The sequence below is a fragment of the Neophocaena asiaeorientalis genome, unplaced genomic scaffold (genome assembly GCF_003031525.2).
Source record: "Neophocaena asiaeorientalis asiaeorientalis breed wild unplaced genomic scaffold, Neophocaena_asiaeorientalis_V1.1 scaffold848, whole genome shotgun sequence".
In the NCBI taxonomy this organism is placed as follows: domain Eukaryota; kingdom Metazoa; phylum Chordata; class Mammalia; order Artiodactyla; family Phocoenidae; genus Neophocaena; species Neophocaena asiaeorientalis.
The window spans coordinates 50,605-74,446 of NW_020172362.1; the positions used below are offsets into that span (position 1 = coordinate 50,605).

At 35.3% G+C, this 23,842-nt stretch overlaps 1 long non-coding RNA gene across 1 annotated transcript; it reads left to right on the forward strand.

The window, feature by feature from the left end:
• Positions 1–546: 546 nt before the first annotated feature.
• On the forward strand, positions 547–19,779 carry LOC112414511 (uncharacterized). The gene is made up of 2 exons (XR_003006170.1): positions 547–678; positions 19,543–19,779. It is a non-coding gene; the product is annotated as an uncharacterized LOC112414511 (long non-coding RNA).
• Positions 19,780–23,842: the final 4,063 nt, after the last annotated feature.

Consider the following 23,842-nt stretch of genomic DNA (forward strand, 5'->3'; position numbering starts at 1 on the left):
AATTCATATGGGTGTTGTTTTAGAATACATCACATCATGCCTGGCCTCTGGTAACCTCTCAAACACAAGTAGTTTTCTTACTGCCTGGGAAAACATATTATTGAAAAATAGAACCTTAAAGAAATGAATTAATTTGTTTTGAATGAAAAGAGGTGACTTAGCCTGCCTTTCCTTCCAGTAAACAGTCTCTTAATACCCTGAATACTCAATATCCTGAAGAGTCTGAACTAGAAGAAATAGCCTTAAATTGCATCAATTTTCTTCTTGACTTCCTGGGAATATGATACTGGAATAGGTCCTAGGTCCTAGAGTGTCCAAACCAGGAAATCATGCAAAACAGTCATAAATATGTATCTAAATGATTTGAAAATAACCCAGTCTAATCTTTTCTGCAAGAATTTTAATCACACTTGTGGTCTACATGGTTGTATAGACTGTGATCCTATCAATTTATTTTGAAGCTGAACTGCCCCAAATATTTTCTGAAATATATTTGTCAATTTAATTCATTATGCATATTAATTCCTAATAAATATTTATTTCTATAGTTTTTACAACTGGGACAGTCATGTTGCTGTTTGGAATTCAACTCCCAACTACCAAGTGATTGCTGATAATCCAGAAGGCTTACTTTTCAAATACAAAAGAGACAGAAAAATTCTCAACGTGGACCCTAAGGTAAGTCTGCTTTTACACTTAGGTATCTCCTCAAATTTTATTGTATCTCTACCATCATTCAAAAATTATTAAATATTTGACCTTAAGCTTTTAAATTTAGAAGTGAAAAGATAGGTGGAAACTTAGAGCATCTACTCTCCTTAAAGAAAAAAACTTCAAAACAATAAATTATCAGAAATCAACAAAGAAGAATTTGGGAGGAATTTAAATGGAACTCACATGTGCGAACACTTCTCCATGCCTGACAGCAGAATTAGGTAAGGGAGGCAGTGATAGCAAATCTGTTTGCTCTGATTCTGGGGAGTCCAGTAACTTTCTGCTCTGAAAGGGGAGATGAGTCATTTAGGGAAGAGAGACTCTCACCTCACATACGTACCTTTTTTTATGTGACTAACACTGAAAACAGTGTTGTGTTTAGTGCATTTCTGAGCATTAACTTAGAAAATACATTTGATTTAAATATTTTAAAAACATGTGCCATGATATTTTGAATTTGTTCACAGACAAATGTTTACATCTTACATATTTTCAAAGACTACATTTACATCATGACTTTTAATCATGATTTGTCATATAGCTGGGGGCGAAGGTTGAAACGTAAAAGTCGTATGTGCTTGGGTTGCTTTGGTGGTTTTTTTTTCTAACTTTTGGAAAACATGTTACTCACATGACAGTATCAGTCTAAAATCCAAAGTCAAGAGAAATAGTTCTTCATAGTGAAGGAATAAAATTGTGTGATATGCCTGGGGTAGGTAAAAGATGGACCGAAGGTAAAGGGGAGTCTTAATCTAAAACCTTTTCAAAAATTTTTTCAAAATAAAAAATATTTAGTTTCATATCCACTTAATGTAGTTCTTTGCTCATAAAAAGTACTTAGTAACTATGTGCTCAAAAAATGAATAAAGGAAATTTTGTAGCATGAAATAGATTTTTGTCTGAATCAGATACAGCTTCAAACACAAGAAACCCCAAGCTGGTGACTTAAAGAGAAAAGAGACTTCATTCTCTCCCACTTGTAAGTCTATATAGTGGTTGTCCAAAGTTGGAGTGGCAGCTACACTGTCATCTGGGCCAAGGTGGCCCTCGTCCTCTTAGGCCAACATAGATCTCCAGCCAAAACAACCACCTTTTAAACAGAATGTATGGAAGAAGGTGAGTAGGTACAAAGAACATGCCCCCACTACCTTGTAAGGAAGTTTCCCCAAAGCTACCACACCCATGGTCACTTATGTTCCATGGCAAGAACTTAGTCACACGGCCATATCTTGCTACATGGAAGGCTGGGAAATGTAATCTTTATTTAGGTAGCCATATGTCCTGCTAGAAACAAGAGTTCTACAAAAGGGAGAAGAGAGGTTTGGGTAGACAACTAGCAGTTCTGTTACTAGATTGGCCTTATGGAACCCCCCACCCTTGTGCCCTAGCCTGGCTGAAGACCCCTGCCTTGACAGGGGAGCTTCTTTTCCTGTTCAGATTTGCACAGGCAATAACAAAACTGATGCTGGGATTGAAATAACACAAGCTTTATTCAATGACCAGAGAAAGGAGAAGCCGGAACTTAGTTCACAAATCAACTTCTAGTCAGGGGGTGATCAAGGCAAGATTTTTAAAGGTAGGGTTAATGACAGGGAGGCATATGCATTGGCTTTCTGGGAATAGGTGGGGTTCTTCCTGGAACTGGTTGCCACCTTCTTTTTTTCCTTCTATGGTGCGGTACTTCCTGTTATGGCCACCGGCAGGCGTGTCACTTAGCATGCTCGTGTATTACAATGAGTGTATGATGGGGCTCAAGGTCTACTGAAGACCAGGTCATCAGCCATTTTAGACTTGGCTGGTTCTAACCAGTTCTGGTGGTCTCTTGTTTTTCTCTTCTGGTGGTTTCCTGTGAGACAAAGATAACACTTCCCCACAGCTTACATTCCCTCCGGGGAGGGGGAGAGTTAGAGTTAACAACCATGGTGACAGTTTCTGACACAACGCTATCTCCTTCAAAAGAACACTACTCTTTTTTTTGTTGTTCTCAGGTTTCTCATTAGTAAGATGAGGGACTGGACCTGAACATCAGTAGGGCCATATTTATTATGAATCTATGAATAGCAGAGAAGTTTATGAGTGGTTTAGCTCTCTGGTGATGCCTCTATACTCATCATAGATGGGTGTCAACATGTTATCATTTGAGGCAAATTACAGAAAACTTAATAAATAGCATTCACAGAGTCTTTTCCTTTTTGAAGGCTAAACTATGTACATAAGAAAAGATATAAATTGATTTATAGCATCATTAAGATGTATGAAACAAATTTTTGAATCAGTTTTGAATGATATCACACAGACTTTTAGGGCTCTATTTTAACTGATACCATATACATATATCAAGAATGTATGTCATGAATTAGAGTTTTTGTCTATGTCTTTGAAGAATCATTATTAAATCCAAACTGCTGCTTGACTGGTTCAAATAACTTTAACTAAAACATGCATTTACAAAGTAATCAATCATGATCTTTCAAAGACTTAGTCTACAATCCATGAAATATAACGTCTTCCTCTTTTTTCCTGGAAGATTTTACTTATAACTCAAAAGATTCCTGATGAGTCTGAAGGAAAGTTACTTCCAAAGTCTTGGAGAATGAACAAGGATTTGGTTAATTAATGATAAAAGTAAAGAACTATTGGGTGAGACATCCAATGATATTTGGGTACTTCTATTTCTTTAAATTTTATTTTAAGCTTATCTTTTTAAAGATAAAAACTTACTGGAAAAGAATGTCGGTCTCAGCATTAATAAACAAAATTCTAGGCCTTACTTTACTATTAACTGGCTGCATGGCCTTGAGAAATTCACTTTACCTCCCTAGGCTTTACTGTTCACAACTGGAAGATGAGAGTCTATTGTTGTTGTTGTTATCATTGTTTTCTGATCTCTGGAGTCCTTCTACAGGCTCAGACCTGATTCACAGAGATTCTGACTCAACTGGGCCCAGAAGTACATATTTTCATAAGTGGCCAGTGTGATTCTGCTGTAGATTGCCATGAACCATAATTTGAAAAAGTCTTATCTATAAAAACACAATAATCTCAAGAGATCTGGTACTCTGTTCCCAAACACAAGTGTTCTCAAACAAAATATAACACATATATTTTCATTTTTATGGACTAGATATAAAAGTAGCATGTACATCACCTACCTGATTTCTTAGCTTTTTCACTCTCGTCAAAGAGCCATGATCCTTTTATATTTCATGCATCCACATAGCAGCTCTTACAGGCCTGCAAGAGAGTCAAGAAATAAGCTAATATGTCAAGTTTTTTGAACTACAAACAACGATACGAGTTACATTTTTATAATCAGTATTCTTCTTAATAATTTTGCTGACAATTCTTCCTAAGATGAACACCTTCTAATAACTCCATAGTTAAAGTGCTATAAAATGTTGTAAGAACAGCACAACTCAACTCTCCTTCAAGTACTCTGAAAATTTTATGTTTAAAATTAAAGGGGTCAAGATAAATGAAAAATGGAAACACTGGTAAACAGGATATGTTTCCTTTGTACAACACAGATGTAGACTCATTAATTCTGAAGTATGGTTCCTATGAAACATTGTTGTTTGTGAATGGTAAGAGTGGAAAAAAGAAAACTGTGCAGGTCTTAGAACAAGTAATATGAGTTCATTGGTTAATAAATTCCCAATGCAATAAGAGTTTGGTTGCACTGAAAACAGGACCACTGGCTTTAACTTCCCTGCAGCTGTATAACATCTGGAACAAATAAGGTCAGTTTCTACTTTTGAGTGAAGAATGCTTGTCTAAGTGATTCACACCCACCAAAATGTTTCCATTGTATTACCTTTAGAAGGACTGAGGGGACGCAGTTTGTACTCACTCCTCTGCACTATCTGGACAAATGAGAAAAACTAGGCATTTTCCGTTTGCTTTTAGGAAACATTAACCTGGAAGAGTTTGCTTTGAGTCTTAGCCTAACATAGGTGGTCTAAAACCTTCATGATCTACTAATAAGATGAGAGATTGTATAAAATGGTTAAAATAGGAAACATCTTCCACAGTTACACCAGCGTTTTTCTTTTCCCCTCGCCTATTTTGTTAACTAATGTGAGAACCTATCACCTGGAAAAATGTCTGGTTAATAGGTACTTAATAAATATTCATGGAACAAATGATTAAATGAATGATTCCCTCCAAACACACAAATATAATGCTATAGTAATTCAAAGTTGAGGAGTGGATTATGTCACTGATGCTTGAGGTAACAGAGATAGCTAGAAAGGGTACAGTCACACCACTCTGTATTGATCCAAGTAAGTCAGAAAATAAATTACAGGAACTTATCGGTGGAAACAGCTAGTGTTGCCATAATTGTAGGCTTTGTTGAGGTTATGCAGAAACCTTTATTTGGTATGTGCTTTCAAGTGTTCTTGTGCAGTCCCAGGAATATGTAATTTAATCTGTCTCAAATTAAGACTGTTAAATTAGAATATGTTTTTGATTTATGAACAAATTGACACAAACAGGTTAAATGACTTGCTCAAGGTCACAGAGTTCATCATTAGTAGACTCTAGCGATGGAGCTTAAACATAAATTTGAGACACCATAGGGAATGTAAAGATGAGCAAGAGTTCAACCCTTGCCCTTTAAGTGCTTGAAAGATTTTTAAGGAAACAGGCATGTAAAAAATATAACTGCAACATAAGGAAGAAAGTGATATGTTGCAAAAAAGAGAAATGCTTTGGGGATTCAATGGAAGAAGAGATGACTTTTGATCTTAGTCAGGAGCCAGTGGAAAGGAGACGGTGAGGGGACAGCATTGGGGATTATTAGGTGATTATTAATAGAGGAGGTAATCTTTTAACTGAAATTGAAGAATGATTAAGAATTGAACTCATAGAGATGGAGAAGAAGATAATGCCAGGAATGAAACCTATTAACAAAGATAAGGTTGATGAGTGTAAAACAAAGGCAAAGAAAACCTAAATAGTTCAATTTGGCTGCTGAATTCTTTTGGAGAAGGAGCAGAATGGGAATTGAGCATGGAAAGGTCATGAAAAGCCTTGAATGCAAGACTGTTGAAGACCTTGGAGTAGACTTGACAGGAAATAGGGAAATATGCCCAGGCTCTTGTGCAGGGAAATAACAGGAAGAAAGTTGTGTTTTAAGGAGATTAGAGGGTGTTGATTACGACAGACTAGGGAGAAAGACTGGAGAAAATGAGAGTATAACAGTAATCCAGGTGAAGAGCAAAGAGAACCAGAATTAGGGGCCCTACCCCAGTTAGGATGTTTCTGAGTTACGTTTTTAGTATCACAACTACCTGGCCATCCAGGTAAAGACAAAACTTAGAGAATATATCAATGAAGAAAAAGTGGTTGAGGGATCTCACTTTACTCCAACACTTAGGAAAGAGAAAGAGAGTTAGTTCTAGTGCTGGATGAGTATAGAGAAAAAGGTGGATGGATGTTAGTCACCTCTTCATTCTTCCTTCCATCCTCCTGTTCCTCGTCTGATGTTTACTGAGTAACTACTGGGCGCTGTGAGGTATAAAAAGTGGACCCAAAAGGTGGGTTTCTTGCCCTAAAAAGCTTATAGGTTAATTGGTGGGCGGGTGAGAACATAAAATACGCACAGAAATGGCAAGCTGGAAAGTGACCTGAGAGGAAAGAAAATGCTCCAGGAATTCAAAGGAGGCAGAAGTTACTTTGGACCTAAGGCATTCAAAAAAAAGTTAGTGAAAGAGATGGCATCTGAACTGGATCTTGAAGGATGAGTATGGTGAAAACATGAGGACTGGAACAGAGGAGTATTCTGATAGGAAGGAACATCACATAAAAGGTGTGGAAGCACAGAGCATGCAGCTACATGGGAAGGGAGAGGAGCTCCTTTTGGCTCAAGAGTCATTCTCAGCATGGGCCAGACATCAGAATCACCCAGAAAGTTTTAGAAGATTTGATCTCCAAAGATTCATCCCCAAAGATTCTAGTTTAATTGGTCTGGGTGGAAGGCCTGGGCATCCATACTTTTTAAAAGCTCTCAGGTGATTCTTAACTGCAAGCAGGGTTGAGACCAAGGTACAGGAAGGGGAGAAATAGCAGAGAAGTTTTGAGAGAAAATTGAACTCCAAGAGTGGAAGCCAAATCTAATGAGTTTTTGCCATTCTGCACAGTTCAATGAAAATCTGTACCATTTGTGTTATGACTTAGAATCAAAATTTCTGAGTACAAAAATGATTAAGACATTTTGAAAGGAGGTTATTTTTCCGTTGGCTAAACTCCAATTGGTGTTCAAAAGAAAATCAATTGTATGAAAAATGTGAAATTCAGTAAGACAGAGGCTCCTTTTTGTTACTTTGTTTAGTGTCTAATAGAGTGCATTTGAATATATCTCCCTGATAAATAGCTGATAACAAAACAAGCAAACAAACAAACAAAAATGTTAAAAGATCTTAGAGATGTGTGGTTTCTATTAGATGTAAGAAATTGAAACAAAAGACATTATTATAGCATAAACCTTTCTGGTTCACCCTGAGTGTCACAGAACTTGGACAATATGCAATGCAGACCGTGCATTGATTTAGCAGGATGTATTTCTTTTCTCTTTACATATCAATACTCCTGACTATACAGCAGGCACTCCCCAACCCAGTCTCCCCTTTTTGAAAATCACAACTGTTCAAACATAAAAATGTGCTACTTTGGAATGCAAACTGTTATCACAAGAGCTCTTCATCAACATCCAGCCCACCATGGCTTGATTAGTAGCAATTTCCTTCACTTCTATATAGCATTTCCCCTTCCTCTCTCCTCACGCCAGCCAATCAGGAGAACACTAAGCTCCACCCCCTAGAGGTTCAAACTGCATAGGTCTGTGGCAAGGCCCAGGAATTTGTATTTTTTTAATATTTTATTTTATTAGAGTATAGTTGATTTACAATGTTGTGTTAGTTTCAGGTGTATAGCAAAGTGATTCAGTTCTACATTTTTTTTTTTTCTTTTTCAGATTCTTTTCCCATATAGGTCATTACAAAACATTGAGTATAGTTCCCTTTGTTAATACAGTAGGTCCTTGTTGTTTCTCTGTTTTGTTTGTAGTAGTGTGTATATGTTACTCCCAAACTCCTTATTTATGCCCCACCTTACCTGTCCCCTTTGGTAACCATAAGTTTGTTTTCTATGCCTGTGAGTCTATTTCTGTTTTTTAAATAAGTACATTTGTATCATTTTTTTAGATTCCAAATATAAATGATATCATATGATATTTGTCTTCTGTCTGACTTATTTCACTTAGTATGATAATCTCTAAGTTCATCTGTGTTGCAGCAAATGGCAATATTTCATTCTTTTTTATGGCTGAATAGTATTCCATTGTATATATATATATATATAGGGGTGCATATGTCTTTTTGAATTATGGTTTTCTCCAGATATATGCCCAAGAGTATTTTTAAATGTCTCCTCAGGTGAGCTTAAAGATTAGCTGGATTTGATATATACTGCTTTTCATAGTGATATATCATTAGCTATTGTTTCACCTTACCATATGTCCATAAGGTAATCAAATTTCATTCCTCTAAAACACCTTTTAAGTCAACAGTATTAATTTTAAGTAGTCTAAATTACACATTCCTGAGACTGCACACACTGACTACAAAGTACAAACCGTACAGCAAAGGCTTCTGGATAACCTCCACAGTAATATGAATGACCGCAGTAGATGCTTCCACTGATAAATCGCCGCTACTTTTCCTTACTTACTTGGATCATTATAGAATAAGGGTGATGGTACTCATTCTTGCTGTCATGGCCTCATCAAGAATCATTTTGTCAGGTAGGTTTGCCCAGAGGCTTATATGAAACATACATGACAGAGACTTATAAAGCATAAACTGAAACGTAGGGCAGAAACCCTTTCTGGTCTCTAGTGCTAGCATATGGCAGGTGCTTAGTAAACATCTGTGGAATGAATAAACTGAATATTAAATATTTGCTAAAGAAATGAATAGGAGGGCCAAAAATATCCTGGAAACATTTGAGGTTAACTTTAAACTATTTTAGGATCTTAGACATTTGAAACATATGTAGAGTTAATGCTATTTTTAAAGAGTTGAAAATTGCCAGAGTAATCGACTCTGGTGCTTTTCTGTCCTTGGTAGGTGAGTTAACCCTGGGGGTCCTTTGCTGAACTTTGGAGTGCTGATTCTAGGTGTCCAGGGCAATGGCGCTGTGTTAGGTTCTTGGTATTTTATTATTTTTTAAAATGAATGTATAGTCATTATTGCATATGATACAGATGCAAAAAGACACAAAAAATCAAAAAGCCACATTTTACTTTCTTTTTCTATGAGCAAAACAATATCTAGGTGAACAACGTTTAAAATTAAAAATAACTTCTACTAATGAAAACATATGTTTTTGTTTTGGGCGGTTTTGCTTGTTTGCTGAATTTAGAGGACGATTCCAGCAATACCTCCTCACAGCTCCTCTCTCGTCTGTTCTGCAACCCCCCACCGAAACACTTGCTACTATTAGTAGGAAAGGTGTTAATTGCCTCCTAATTCTGCCTCCCAGTTCATTGACTATGTTAAAATCATCTGGAGCCTGTCACAGGCTGAAATTTCTCTTCTCAAAATGGTGGCCCATGGGCTTCCCTGGTGGCGCAGTGGTTGAGAGTCCGCCTGCCAATGCAGGGGACACGGGTTCGTGCCCCGGTCCGGGAAGATCCCACATGCCGCGGAGCGGCTGTGCCCGTGAGCCATGGCCGCTGAGCCTGCGCATCCGGAGCCTGTTGCTCGGCAACTGCAAAAAAAAAAAAAAAAAAAAAAAAAAAATGGTGGCCCATAACATTCCTACATCCTTTCCGCAGATGGTTCGAATTTATTCTCTTGAAGCTCCACCCTCACTGAAGGTCCTCAGTTTTACAGTCTGTCTTTTTACAGGGCCAAGGTATATTTCCTATTGGATAGTTTTAAAAAGAACCCATATTGACTACAATAGGTTTAAGAGAAGCTATGATTTCTTCAAAGTCTCCAACAGCGTTCCCTCAACTCCACGCAAACTTGAATTAATGGGGCAAGGGATACTTACTGAATCACCAGCACCACTTTTTTGGCTCCTGGATTTTCCTCAGAGAGCTCTTGTAAAAGTTGCTTTTTAACAGTGGCACAGTCACAGTTATTAAGTAAAGCGGAGGCCTTGCCAACTTTCTGGTTTTGCTGCCCAAATTATTGAATGTTTGGTTGATTATAGCCCTAAAACACCCACATACTAAGAAGCTTTTAAACATTTTCTCCCCTGGGCAATCACCTGGTATACCTGAACTGAAAGTCCACCACATATAAATTAAGTATTTACTCAACTAACTGCTAAAATCAATGGCCTTGAGGAATACATTAAAAATTACACAACAGAGCTTGGCTTTTATGAATTAAAACTCCTAAAGCTTAAATGTGATGACCTCTTCTCAACCTGGAAAACTGATTTTAATTTTTATGCAACAACCCCTAGAGATGAGCACATTGTTGTTAAGTGTCCAATATATGAACTCATATATAAGGTGTAGCACAGAAAAGGTGAGCTGGAGGAAAGAAAAAAATTAAATATATAATTTTAAATTATATATATATATATATATATATATATATATATATCAATGCTTAGTAATGAAAGTATGAATGATAACCCTTCACTGTCCAAGTTGAATATCTGCTGTGAAAAGAAAAGTACATATTTCAATAAAACATACATGACAAAGGAAAATTGTTGTTTTAAGCCTCCGACTAGGAAAGCCTAATCAAACATTATGCCAATGGTAAAACAGGCCAAAACAGAAATGAGAATGGAGAAATTTGAGGAAGAGAGCTTTAGCCCCAATTCATGCTCACTTTTTTGCAAAATTTGTCACAAATCAGGACAAGGAAGGAAAGAGTGGAAGGTTAGTTTCTTGGCTAAATGAAAGGTTTAAATAAGAACAAAATAATTGTTTCCTTCATGATTTCAAAGACTGATAACTAATGATAGAGAAGCAGGCACCAGAAACACAGAGTCAGGCGTGGAGTCATTGTTGGTGCAAGACCACAGTTAATGGATCATTTCTAATTCAAAGAGAGCATGATTTCTTCTGGGTCTCAACAGCTGAACACATAGTCAGCTCCCTAACGATTCACCACCCCAGCAAATGCTTACAGTTTCTGAGTCACTAAAATCCTAAAGCAGGTTGAGGGATATTGAAATATATTGGAACATGGAACACACTAGCATGAATAGTGATCAAGTCCATTGGCAAGAGAGAAAAATCTCATGTTGATAACTTCTAAATGGTTAATGCTGCTTGGGATGTCTTCAGCATAAATATTGGTGGCCTCAGTGATACACATAGCCTCAAATAACTGAAGCAAGAGTAAAAAACACAATGAAACAAACAAACAAATGGCAGCCCCAACTTGGTAACCCAGAACACTGCCTTAACAAGCACGTGAAGCTGCTCTCCAGAGAATAGGTTCTTAACCTTTTGGGAAACACAACTTATTTTAACAATCCGATACATTTTATGGATTTGCTCAGAAAAGAAAATGCACACATGGGGCCACACACAGAGTAATATAATAATATTTTAGGATATTCACAAGACCTGTCTAAGTCTCTTAATGAATTTCACTTGAGAACTGAAGACCTAAGGGCTCCCCAAAATGCCTGGGATCAATTGAAAGGGGCTAGAAGAATAACAGGACAAGTGGGAAAGTGTGGGGTATAACCACCAGGACTCAGGCAGGGAAAAGCTGTTTAAGAGGGGCAATAGGTAAAATGAGTTGGAGTTAAATAGAACTTATCCGCTTCGTGATTAAGGCAAATTACTTAACCCCTTCGGAGCACTTCTCTACCTCGGTTTTCTCATCTGTTAAATCTGTAAAAAACAACCATTTTACACAAGGCTCTTGTGCTGATTAAATGAGAGAACGTGTTTAATGTGCTATTGAATAGGTGCTCTGTGAATAGATATTGTTTCCTGGTGGTGTATCAACTTAGAAAAAAATGAAAGTTCTAAAAGAATTTCATTTTTTTATTGGAATAGTTAAAAACTGGATATAATCCATATGTCCATGACTGGGCAATGATTAAATAAATTATGATACATCATCACAGTGAAATAGTATGAAACAGCTTTAAAAATGAGTTAAAGCTATACTTATTGAAGTTGATGTGCTAGTATGGATAGATGTTTATTTACACTATTAAATGGAAAAAGCAAGCTGTAAAACAATATTCTACCCTGTAAAGTACTCATCATTTATATAAGAATTTCCCACTGACGGACATTTAGGTTGGTTTCTGTTTTTCTCCCTAAGTTTAAATAACAACTCTCTATAACCAAGCTTCTGATTTTTTTCTTTAAGATGGACTCCTAAAAAGGAAATTGCTTAGTCAAAAGATACATACGTTGTAAAGCTTTAGAGAGATATTGTCAAATCACTTGGCAGTTAACCCATATCAATTTACAATTACACCTGAACTGTTTAAGACTGCCCCCAAACCATGCTCTATTTGTTTTGCATACTTTTGAAGCTTTGTTAATTTTATAGTTCAGATTAATTGAGGGTCACTTTGATTTTCATTTTCAATTATTATCAGGGATGAACATTTCTTTCACGTGCATGTTAGTATATTGTCCTCTACACACTTTTCTATGGAGTTTTAGTAGGGTTTTTTTTTTTTTTCATTAAATTTAAAGTATGAAAGGTAGAAAATCTTTGGCTTTCGTATTTCTTCGTTACACATTCTAATTTAGATATCTATCTTTTCACATTTATAATATTTTTGGCATACAAATTTTAAATTTTATATAGTCCAAACTATTGATTCCCCTTTCTGATTTCTTCCCATGTTTCTATGTTTAAAAAGATTCCCATACTAAGAATGGGCAAGTACTTAATGATATTTTCTTGTAGATTGGTTTATGGTTTCCTTTATACATTTAAATCTATAACTTTTCTCAGATTTTGTAGAGTAAGGTTAGGGTCTTTTTACTTTGTTTGGTCAATTATTCTTTTTCAGCAATTTATAACCAATGATCTTATCCCAGTGTCTTGTTTTACCCATATTTTATATTTGGCTTGGAGTCCCCATCTCTCCTGGGACCTAGTAGTGACTTCAGGCAGAAGTCTTTTAGCAAGTCCTTACAGTGCTGTGAACTTGGAGTCAGAGTTTTCTAAGTGCAGAATTTTCTCAACCAACTGCATTGTTCATTGTTGTTGTTGTTGTATATGTGAGATTATTTCTAGCATTCTTGTTATCTATCATTAAGGATATAGATATAAAATGAGCATGTATCAAAGATTTTTAACTCATTAAGTAATGAGGAACTGGTAGATGTTACTATTGATTCCAAGAAGAATTCAGAGCAGAGACATATAAAGGGAAAAAGAAATTTTGAAATGAATTTACAACTAGATGCAAAACTGGTCTATCAAAATCAGTGCAAAACTTAGTTGCAGTCCATCAAACACAACTGCTTTGCATTTATACAGACAAGAAGTATTTGCATTATTATCAGATTTCTACAACTTACAGAGTTGTAATATCAATCAAAGATGAGAAAACCTAAATTAGTGAGTAGTCAAGATAGTCACCATTTGTTTTTTGCCCTTCCACAGTCTCTCACAATTTTTCCTGACAGTCTCCTCCCCTCTTTTTATCATAATAATTTCAAAGAAAGATTATTCTTATAAAATAAAGCTGGTCTCATTAGAGTTGGCTGATTTTTTACATATGTGAAGTAAAAATTTTATTTACCATATTGGACACCTTAAGTTGCCCATGTAAACCCTAAATCCATACAATTTTGAACAAATACTAAATTAAACTGTGCTAGGAAATTTTCATAAGAACTCTCAAATTGGATTTTTAAAAACCTCCATTATTTGTTGACCTGAGGCTAGGAAACCAAGCCCAAGGAATGCTCAAGTTAGTTACACAGAATATATAATATTCTTGGACTTTTTAAGTCAAGAAATAGGCCAGAGCTTCGTAGACATTGCTTCCATAAGTAAAGTCAAACTTAATCCCTGAAAAGAGTGGCTGTTTCTACCTGATTAAATAAGCATTATTTTCAAGTATGACATTCTAGTCAAGGCCCTGATTTTATAATTTGTACAATTATATTATGTACAATTATAGATGACAGAGCATTGTTGAACCTATGCAAATAACTAAATGGCCGTGGAAAGTAAGGAGACTTAATATAAATTTCTGAATCTTGGAAGAGAAGTGGGAATCAGGTATCATTTAAAAATGTTTCACTTCAGTTTACAAAAGCAGACTTTACTAAATTGCAATGGGTTACATATTGCTTAACAAGAGAGAGATAGGGTAGTTCTTATATATCTGAAAATAGAAGCTTAAAAGAATATCAAGTATATTCCAGACAAATAGCCACAATATAATTTCTCTTATTAGTTCGTTCAGTCTTATTATAATTGATTCCTGCTCCACTGGATCTTTGGTTAGCTGTTCTATGCAGTCCTCTCGTTTGGCCAAAACAGGACCTGGAAATCGGCGGTGCAGTTTGGAAGTTGTCTAATCTATGTCAGCTCAGCTTTGAAGTGTCAATAATTGAAGTACCTGGTATAGTTCTTTTTTACAATATTCTGACACTTTTCTTCTTAGTTGAAGACACAGATTCTCACCTGTAACTATAAGAGAGACTTCAAGGAAGCATCAGAGTAAAACAATACCATCTGTAGGTGATAGGGACTTAAAATGGCTGAGTGATTTATTACTAATAATTTTCAAATGTGAACAGTCTGATGCGGGTTCATAATAAGAATAATGCAGAAAACAAAATGGTTAGTGCTTTCTGTGGTGTGCAAAACAAAGATGATAAAGCCATTCCCTGCCCCCCACAAAAAAAATATGACAAACCATCTAAGGATAATGATTAACTTTATTTTAAAAGAAGTTTGTGAGTGCTGTACTTGATTCGGAAAAATAGATGAAAATAATTTTATAGAGGAAGAACTATTGAGATATGACGTAAAATAATCCTGAGATATAATTGTTTATAACAGGAACATCAAGTAAGAGGTTCAGTAAGTCTGCAGTAAGACCTAAACATTTGTATCTTTAAAAACAAGAGCTGAAATTATGACAGATAACATTATACTACTGTTGTCTAATATCATCAGGCTCAGTGCCACAAGAACTCTGCTAAATACAACAAAACCTGATGGAAATATTCCTAAGAGTTGCAATCAGTGTTTTCCCTGAGGGTAAAGCCATATTATAAGACAAGAAGGGCAATGACATAACTCCAGGGACTTCCCAAAAAGCACACAAAATATCTGAAATATTTATGTTAATAACATTATACCTATACAAATCTAACCTCGGCAAGGCTGAGCACCTCTTCTGATTTAACAACTCTTCCCACAGAAAAATCTAATTCTTTCTGGCACCTCTTTTCAAAGGTGAAAAAATAAATCTTTGTGATTTTTCCAGGGGCCCTCTGGGAAATCGCAAATATAGCTTCTGGTGTAAAATATATCTGGAAGGTTTTATTTAATTTGTCTATACTTAGGATCCAATTATGGAAAGTCAAAAATCAGGAAAAAAATTATCAGAAGATATTTGGACACTTGATTAAGATAGGATCAGGGTGCTACAAAACTAATACTGAGTTAACTAATTAAACATTTAAGACAATAAAACATTTAAAAATAAACATTACATTAACATGATTGTAAAGAACCTTTGCTCTTTATAAGTGAGAAATTTTTGTTCTTTGTTTTCTTTTATTTGTTTCTTATTTTTTTCTTTCTTAAACAATCAAGGATGTAATAAATTCATCATAAAGCACAGAAAATTATTCTTGTAAGACACAATTTGCTACCTAGACAGATTACACAGAAGGTATAAAAAAAAAAAAAGAAAAGAAAAGACTTTCATATAGTAGGCAAAGGAATTAGCCAGTAATCAAGTCCATCAAGACAGGGCAAACTTAACTAAAATTTTAGCACATTTCATCACTTCTATTCAGACTCAAGTACTATAAACCAAGGAAAGGAAAATTTACTTCCAAATTTTGTCCTTCATTTTGCTTTTTCATATCACAGCAATTCTCAGGAGATCCATGAACTCAAAATAATTTTTATATTAATAGTAAGATGTTATTTCTGTTAACATTTCAATTATATTCATCATAGCTATAATCAAATGAATCAGTATTTTAAATTTGCTCAATTTCCACTTCCAGTATGGTAAATATTGACAGTTATAATCCACATAAAATTTCTTTGTGGTCTTCAGTAAGTCCCAAGATTTTACAGAGGTTCTGAGATAGAACAAAAGAGAAAAAAAGAAAAGCCTGAAAAGCACTACTATATATACATTATATAGTTATATTTAATATATACTGTGTATAATTATAACGGTGTATAGCAGTGATTTTTTTTTAAGACTTAATTTTATATATTTTTGGCTACGTTGGGTCTTCGTTGCTGCGTACGGCCTTTCTCTAGTTGCGTCAAGCAGGGGCTACTCTTCGTTGCCGTGCGCAGGCTTCTCCTTGTGGTGGCTTCTCTTGTTGCAGAGCACAGTTTTCAGTAGTTGTGGTACGTACGTGGGCTCAGTAGTTGTGGCTTGCGGGCTCTAGAGCACAGGCTCAGTAGTTGTAGTGTACGGGCTTAGCTGTTCTGCGGCATGTGGGATCTTCCCGGACCAAGGATCAAACCCGTGTCCCCTGCATTGGCAGGCAGATTCCTACCCACTGCGCCACCAGGGAAGTTCCTATAATAGTGACTTTATATATTTCTTTGTGGTCTTCAGTAAGTCCCAAGATTTTACAGAGGTTCTGAGATAGAACAAAAGAGAAAAAAAGAAAAGCCTGAAAAGCACTACTATATATACATTATATAGTTATATTTAATATATACTGTGTATAATTATAACGGTGTATAGCAGTGATTTTTTTTTAAGACTTAATTTTATTTATTTTTGGCTATGTTGGGTCTTCGTTGCTGCGTGCGGCCTTTCTCTAGTTGCGTCAAGCAGGGGTTACTCTTCGTTGCCGTGCGCAGGCTTCTCCTTGTGGTGGCTTCTCTTGTTGCAGAGCACAGTTTTCAGTAGTTGTGGTACGTACGTGGGCTCAGTAGTTGTGGCTTGCGGGCTCTAGAGCACAGGCTCAGTAGTTGTAGTGTACGGGCTTAGCTGATATAAATATATAAAAATTATATAAATTATATTTATAAATATATAAATTATAAATATATAAATGTATGTTATATATAAATGTGTTATATGTGTATATAGATATGTATAATTACTACTATATACTGTTATAAAGCCTCCACTATAGGATATAACTACTTTCTCTTTGAAACACAAAAGCAAAGAGACAGTGGTATTAGTCTGTCCCTATTGCTTATGATGTAGTCTCAACCATTCATATTAATTGTGATTTTTAACCAAAGTAACTTCTATTTTATAAAGAAAACTAGAGATGGATAACTAAGTACTGTCTCTTTCCCAAAAGCATTTTAATAGACAAGCAAAGTTTATATTGCATCTTTGTACAGCCGCACACAGATCTTTTTAAAGAGACAAAATGAACAGTTCATTAACATGACCCAAGATAGGAACTTTCCATTGGATATAAGCAAAGTATATAAACTTAAAATTATTCCTAATAATTAGGCATCAAATTTTCAGTATTCTATCATAATTAGAAACTATCTGGATATCATATGAATATTCATTATGTAATTCAACCTAACAGACGTCTAAGTTTTTATATTACTTAAAGATCTGGGGAATTATGTTCAAGCTGACATAGTAAAAAACAAAATTACTGTTGACATGAAGTTGTCAGAAAAATGATTTGATTTTGTTGAATACAGACTTACATTTCTCATTATCTTAAAGATTGTGTCGGAGTAACGTTAGCTTATTTGACCAGTATATCTCAATAAGTTAAAAAAAGGTAAACCCAAGTACAGTAGAATAAAATGTATAAGCTTATGTTATACCTAACATTGATAAATCAGAGGACAAGCTGTTTGCATTAAACCAAAATTATTACAGTAGTCTGATTTACCAAATATTTATCTCAATTTTATGACCTTAAGTTGTTTAAACATTTCTGTGAGAATAACTTTTTAAGGATAGCACATTTAAAGTATCCAAACTTTAATATCCATATTTTCCTGGAAGTTTATAAATATTTGACTTACATAAGAACTTAGTTGTATAAGAACTCTATAGGCCAATCAGAATAGAGTTTCTTTAATTTAGGAGACTTTTAAATCTAATTTATGAATTCCTCCAGAGATAGGAAAATATTATATACTCACACATAAAGATGTAAAGGCCTTTCTGAATTCTAAGCATATATACACACAGACATGTAGGGAACGTACAGCTTCAAATCTAAACATTAGCCACAGTTCAAAAGTAAATGCAAAGAAGTTACCAGTCCATATATCAAAGAGTTGTCCTCTTTTCTGATGCACATGGGATTCTTAATTTCTTCAAAGTAGACAAGTAAACAAATAAAGAAAAACTGCTAACAAATCAGATTCTCTGTTATCTCTCCCTCAAGAAAGAATAAATCTCGGTGGTCTATTAATCTATTTACAGAGATCACTAAGGTTAAGACGTAAAATCAAATTTCGAATCATTGTTGTCACCAATGGGGAATAATTTATTCATTGTAAAAGTTCCGAAAACACAAACAAAACGCAAAAATAGCAAAAAGGAAAATATGTAAAATTAATTTACAAATTGGTACAAAGCAGGTCCTAATACAGGGCAATAATCAATTGCATGCCACTGGGCACAATTAATTTGCATCTTTGTAGACAAGAATATATTGCATTATTATCAGTTTTCTCCAACTTAAAGATTTGTAAAATGGCACAAAAACGTGGACGGGTAAGCCACTTGAGACACCCACTCTTTTTGTTTTACCCATTTCAAAATCTTTACAATTTTACAAACTCTATTTAACCAAAGATGGGTCAAATATATTCTTTCTCACTAGTGTAAGAAAATGAATACTATGGGGAAAAGAAAATATCAAAGCTTCTCTCTAGTCCCAGATCTAAATTTCTTACCATCTCTTCCTACAAGAGAAGGAGAGAGAGCGAGTAACATCATTCTTTTGTACTTCAAATATAGAAAAGGCCCAATGACTAATATTTTGCAATTGTAGATATTGTCTGACTCGTTTAGCATCTGTTTTCTCTTACCAGTACCACATTAGTGAACACTTGCCCCCATAGGCATTCCCTAGGAGCCTGTAAGCATGACAGACTATCGTGAATAAAAGCAAAAGGACCAAACCTTTTTTCACAGATTACAATACAAAGGGGAAAAAAAGTAGATCAAATAGTTTTTAAACTGATAAGAAATTTTTTATGAAAACCACCAGGGACAGGTAGTTAGTTCCACTAGTCTGAACCAGTTCCAAACTTGAGACATTTTTATTTGACAAACTTGAAATCAAGATAGCATTCTTTTTGACTTATTACCCTGCAATCACATGTGTTTACAAAACCCTCCCCTGGGAACTTTGCAGAGTTAGTGACCCATGGGGTTCAGCAGAGTCTAGACAAGCATGAACCTGGGGAACACTGCTTTGATCCTAGATATTTTCAATAATGTCACAACCCAGGGCCTCAAAGCTCCTGATTGGAATTATTACCACTCCTGAGAAAAAGAATCTGGGGGAAAACACAAGCATATCTCCATGGCCACAGCCTTCTTAGTTCTGTTTGCTACAACATTGAAGCACGAAGAAAATTCATTTAATGCTAATTATTTACATGGACTGGACTGATTAACGATATGATTTATGTATTTTAGGCTCAACCAGGTGACAACTCTACTAGAACCCCTATCCAGACAGAGCTCTACATACAAGCTGTCATTTTTGACCACGTTTCCAGAAGAAAGACTTAACTACCAACATGTTAGATGGTTTCCTAATGGTTTGCTAAATTTAAATGACTCCTATAACCAGAAGCAAATTAGAATAATAAATGAGTCCTGTAGCTATAAGGCAAATCAGAATAATAAAAGTTGATAAAGAAAATCAGAAAGAAAATCATGATCTTGACTATCTGTTTTGTGGTACAAATAACTTCTTAATCTGATTTGAGGTTTTTCTAAATTTTTTTCCCCCTAAACACTGAAGCTGATTGCAATAGTTCATGGGAGAAAATCTTGTTGCTATTTCAAAGATATAGTAATTAGTGACTTCTTTTATACCTCAGATTTTCCACAGGTTTCCAAATGTTCCAAAAATGTTCTGGGTCCTACTATCGCCAAATATAGCAGGCCAAGCCTTATACCACATGGCAGTGCTAGCTCCCGAAATCACTGGAAGACAGGCATAAGGAAATATAAATACAAGGTTTTTAGTAGCACTACATGAGTAAATATAATCTGAAATATCCCATGAGATGATGTATAAAATGATTGAAGTATTTGATATGTTTATGTGCCTGGACAATATGAACCCCATGACAATAAAGCTGAGAAAATGAAATCTAAAGGAAACCAGAAGATTTTAGGGGAATAAGGACCTCAGAAGAGTGAAGAACATGTTTTCCTAATATACCCCTGCAGGTGACTTTTGTGCAGAAAAGATGTTCAAAGGCCATTTGTGATTTAAGATTCATATTTGGCTCTTCCTCTTCTCCTTCCCATTGTCTTTCTTCCCTTTCTAAACAATCCAGTTCTAAAGCAATTAGGTGGAGCCAAGCAAGGTAGAAGTCTGCTCAGTGGGTATGGGGGTGGGAGATCCCGGAGCAGGAATTCCCCGGTTGCAATGGGGTGACAAGGCTGTATTCGTGGTGGAGGTGATGGTCTGGCACGAGGTGTCAGATCTCAGTCTAGGTGAGTAGAGTGGTGCTAAATTAGAATTGGATATATTGGTGTGATCTCATCATTTTCAATATATACAACAGGTACAGAATATATGTTAATGTGTGTATGTCTGCATATTCCAATGCTCCATCCACTGAGAGGGCCTTGGAGCAGCAGCACCCAATATCAGTGAGCACAGCACACCTAGCACCCAGATCCTAGTTTCTCAACACCATTTTCTGCCAAAGGGAAGAAGGGATCCTTAGAAAAATGACTGATTCCAGGGCTGAGGCAGGGAAAATAAAAGAGTCTGGAATCTCTGTGCCAGAAAGCAAAGCAGTTCTGGAAAAATGAAGGGGACTTATCAAAAGGACACAGAATCCACCTTGAAAGTGTTCCCACTGGCCAAATCTGGGACAGTTTGAGCATCAAAATAAATAGTGATAACAACAGGCATAAAATAGGAAACCATGAGTCTATACTGATCTATGTAAATGAGTAATTGATGAGGAATGGGATATTTACATAGTATCTCACATAAAATACTTATTAATTACAGAGGGAAAAATGGAAAAGCCTGAAAGACACCACTTTCATAAGTGATCAAAGAGAATATGATTAGTAATGAGGTGAACTGAATTTGTTCCCCACCGAAGAAGATGCAACAGAGGAACTCAGCATCCCTTTTGTAATAATCCTGCCAAAGGTGCATAACCTGAATCTAATCAAGAGAAAACACAAACCCAAATCCAAGGGCATTAAACAAAATAACTGGCTTGACGTCTTCAAAAGTGTCAAGATCATCAAAGTAGAAGACTGAGAAATTGTCCCAGATTGAGTGAGACTAGAGAGACATGATAATCAAATGCAACACAAGACTCTGAGTTCCATTCGTACCGTATAAAGGGAATTTGGGGACAACTGGTGAAAATTGAATGATTTCTGAAGATTAGATGGTAGTAATATAAAAATGTTTATGTCCTGATTTTGATTTTTATGTTGTGGTTATATTAGAAAATGTCCTTGATCGTAGGAAATTACACTAAAGCATTTGGAAGTCAAAGGGCATCATGTCAGCAAATTATTTATAAAATTTTATGGGGAAAAATTATTTGTGCTGTACTTGCAGCTTTTCTGTAAGTCTGAGATTGTTTTTGAAATAAAATAATTTGATTTATTATATTTATCAGTTCAAAACTCTACTTATACTTTAAGTATGTATACAAATTAGTTTGTTCTATCTATAGATTTGATGAAATTTTAGCAATCATTTTTATTTCTTCCGTAGTTCAGTTAACTAAATTCCTTTAAACATTTTAAATTTTATTTATGAACTTCATTACATTCAATTTTCTAATGAATTCAAATTTCCAAGTAACAAATAAGCTTTCATACACATTTAAATAGCTGTCATAAATTTAATAAATTAAAATTGTAATAATTCATGTTCTCTTAAAGTTTAAATATAGTTCACAAATTTATAAAATTTCAATTTAAAATAGTCTGAATTAACTATTCAAATATCACATTTTATTTTATTTTTAAATAAAAGTAACTTCTATCAAGATTTAAATTTCTCTTAATCCCTTTTTTCTAGGAGCTGCCTCTCAGCTGATCTAATTTAGATATTTTCTCTTTTTTTTTATTGAAGTATAGTTGATTTGCAATGTTACATTAGTTTCAGGTGTACAGCAAAGTGATTCAGTTATATATACTTTTCATATTATTTTCCATTATAGGTTATTACAATATATTGAATATGATTCCCTGTGCTATACAGTAAATCCTATTGCTGATCTATTTCATGTATAGTAGTTTGCATCTGTTAATCCCATACTCCTAATTTATCCCTCCCCTCCCCATTTCTTTCCCCTTTGTAACCATAAACAGTAAGTCCCCTACATACAAACCTTCAAGTTGCAAACTTTCAAAGATGTGGAAGTACGTTCACATCTCCAATCACGTAAGTTAGTTCACGTGTCTGGTGTACATTGTCATATGTGTGCATCCCCTACAAGTGGTTGCGCTTTTGTGTACTTTACTGTACAGTACTGTATAGAGTACAGTGGTACAGTATCTTTATTTCAAGCCCAGGATGTCCAGAAGCAAGCGTAAAAGCAGCGATGATGTAGCTGGTACTGCTAAGAAACGCCAAGCGATAACAATGGAACTTGCTGTGCATAGCAAGGAAGAAGAGAGACAAGAGGAAGAAGTAACTGAAGAACTGAAGAGATTCACAACACAACAAATGGCTAGGGGATTTTCTTCATTTGAGGAGGCACTGTTAGTTTTTGAGGCACAGGACCCGAAAGTAGAATGGTACACAAAGGTTGAAGCAATGCAACCTTCTGCAAGGTTCAGAATGCAATCCAGTGCTACCATGTCATCTATGATGAGAAAAAAAGAGCTACTATCCAGACATCACTGGGTCGTTTTTTCAAGAGAGTAGCAAGAATAGAATCCAGCAAGGAACCAGAACCTGTGCCATCAACATCAGGCATGAGTGAAATTGCAGCTTGCCCTCCGTCTCCTGTTGCTGAAGATCCTTCAGCTCTACCATCTCCCACCTCCTCCCCCTCGTCCAGTCAGTAACTCTTCTTGCCTGTTCACTCAATGCCAGCCCCTGGATGCCAGCTGTTATACCGTACTACTGTACTTTTCAAGGTACTGTACTGTGAGATTTAAAATGTTTTCTTTATTTTTTGTGTTTGTTTGCTTTTTATGTATTATTTGTATGAAAAGTATTGTAAACCTATTACAGTACAGTACTATATAGCCAGTTGTGTCGGTTTGGTACCTAGACTAACTTTGTTGGACTTAAAAACGCACTCTCGGAACGGAACTTGTTCTTGTGTAGGGGACTTAACTGAATTTGTTTTCTATGTCTGTGAGTCTGTTTCTGTTTTATAAACATTTTAAACTGGAAAAATAATGCTTACCTATTAAATACTCTATCCTCTAATATGCCAGTGTTTCTTAAATGTTTTAACTATTTTAAATATTTTTAAGTGTAGGTATTTCAAATATTTAGAATACTTTGTATATTTACAGATTATTCCTATATTTAGTCCCATGGTTTAAGACACAAAAATTAATTATGTCATCACAAGTAATTTTTACTTTACCTTCTGAACTGAATTTAATGATAGTAAATACTGAACAGAGATTTGAGTTAGGTTATGGGATGTTTTTGTTTGCTAGGGCTGCCATAACAAAATACCACAGACTGGGTGGCTTAAACAACAGAAATTTATGTTCTGACACTTCTGGAGACTGTAAGTCCAAGATCAAGTTA